The 2,120-nt window shown below is 55.6% G+C and overlaps 1 protein-coding gene across 1 annotated transcript in view; it reads right to left on the reverse strand.

Annotated features, from left to right (window-relative positions):
- TRMT44 (tRNA methyltransferase 44 homolog) overlaps positions 1-2,120 on the reverse strand; it is a gene marked incomplete at its 5' end in the record, with an annotated part of 20,447 nt that overhangs the window by 16,129 nt on the left and 2,198 nt on the right. The window lies entirely within an intron of this gene.

Below are 2,120 nucleotides of genomic sequence, written 5' to 3' on the forward strand. Positions count from 1 at the left end.
TTACAAAATATTTTACCCCAAACACAAAACAATTTGGAACTAGTTACAGAATTTTCATCTAATAGAGAAAAACACATTTAAAAGACAGAAAAAAATTCCTCTTCTCTTTGCAAACGTTGTTAAAAATGCATTACACATCCTGTGAAGCCCATCAGAACAGACGGTAAATAACAAAGTTCCTCTGACCTGCTGCCTTGCCCACTAATTAGCGAGGTTCTAAAGCGTCTATGGATTTTCCTAACATTTCTGTCCTATCTTTTCACATGTGCAACACAAATGTGAGTTTAGGTCCCCCAGTTATTTACTGGACAGAAAGTTGAGTGCTCAGTCACAAAGCTAAGGACACACACACAGGCCCTGTGCAGTCTGCGGGTTCGTTTTGCCTGTATGTCTTCTGCCACCAGCATGTGGGAAGGCCACGGCTCTGCCTGTGCCACTCGCAGTTCTGCCCTGCTCCCAGCAGTGCTGGGTCCCCGGCAGGTGCTCCTGACCACAGGCCCAGATCACGACAGTACGCTCTCCCAGGCTGCAGTCCGGGCGGTGCCATGAGGGAGAGCATCAAATCTGCTGAGTACAAAAAGGGGAGGCGTTCAACGGGGGCCCGAGAACGAGCAGCAGCACAGGCAGCTGCACGAGGGGCAGAGCTGGAGACAGGCACGGGGGACGCGGGCAAGGTCGGGCAACTGTCAGGGCTTTTGTCCCCTCGTGCATCCGAACAACAAAACTCAGAAGATTAAGGCCCTGATTCTTCGTGGAGAGACGCACCTGGGCCGTCACCACGCAGGAAGGGCCTAGGAGGACGCCAAGCGTGCCCCTTCCCCACCCGGTCACCTCGGAAGGCCTCAGTGGGCCTCTCGCTTTGCCCAGGTGTCCCCCAGAGATCCCCACGCCTACTCCCTCATCCACTCAGGCCTCTTCGGTTGTCACGGCCTCAGAGGCCCTCCCCACGCACCCCACATACGCTGGCATGGCGCTGCCTTTGCTAACGAGGGGTATGAAAATAGACCCATTTTACCTCTTTGCTTTCTTTTTATGGTACTTAGCCCCACCTGGTCTCAGAGCATATGTTTACCTGCCTCCCCATGAGACCTGCTCCCCACTGCACCCCAGGGCGCTGCACACGGTGGCATGTAACAAACGCCCCTGAGACAAGGGCTGGTAAGGAGTGCGTACCCCAGTTAATGTGTGCTTCACTGAGGAGGCGACAAGTCTGGCCCCCAAAGTGTGACCAGTGCTCAAAGTAATGTGACGACTTGCCCAGGGGCAACGACCGGAAATGCCGATGGAAAGCTGGGGAGCCGCCGGCACGCGCCAGCGGTCAGTAACTCGCCAAAGAGCAGGGAGCGCGATTCCAGTGTGTCGCTGTCCTGAGTGCCGGCTGCAGCCCGGCTGGGAGCTTCTCCTCACACCCAAGCATGGCCGCCACGCTTGCCCACAGCTCGGAACATGCTGCCCCCGAGGGGCCACTGCAGGCCACCACGGCTTGCCCCACAGGGCCTGCTCTGACGCCCCGTCTCCTGACAGAAGCATGCTGAGACAAGGGCCTTGGGACCAGGTCCCTTGGGCAACCTCTTGGCAATTTCAAGAGGCTTCACCTGGGTCGCCCCTGTCTTCCCATGAGACTTCTGAGCCTGCAACAGCCCCTGGAAGCCCAGCCCAGCACCCACTTCAGAGGCTCGTTATCAAACCCTTTTCACGGGAGTGAAGACCGAGGGCCACGGAGGCTGCGCACTCAGGGTCACAGTCACGCCGCCAGTGGGGGGGCCCAGGTCTGCCCGACCCCAAGCAAAGTTCTTCCTGCTGTGCCCTCTGCCTTCCATGCCCGTTCTGGTGAAACAGGTGCATTCTCCAAGGCTGTTCCGGAAATACAGACCGGAAGTGGCTCTCGGGAAAACAGCAGCGCAAGAGTAACCAGTGAATTCACCCTTCCTCTGACCCTTTCGTTTAAAAAATAACAAATGGAAGTAAACCAGATTTCACATCTTCTGTACAGGCTCAAACACCACACGGCACTAAGGGAGGCTATTAAACGGCTACTATCATAATAAGCATTGCCAAACAGCCACCATGTCCAAAACCACAGCCTCAGCAGGAAATAAAAAAGCTTCCACTTACTCCCC

The sequence above is a fragment of the Pteropus vampyrus genome, unplaced genomic scaffold (genome assembly GCF_000151845.1).
Source record: "Pteropus vampyrus isolate Shadow unplaced genomic scaffold, Pvam_2.0 Scaffold231, whole genome shotgun sequence".
Lineage (NCBI taxonomy): Eukaryota > Metazoa > Chordata > Mammalia > Chiroptera > Pteropodidae > Pteropus > Pteropus vampyrus.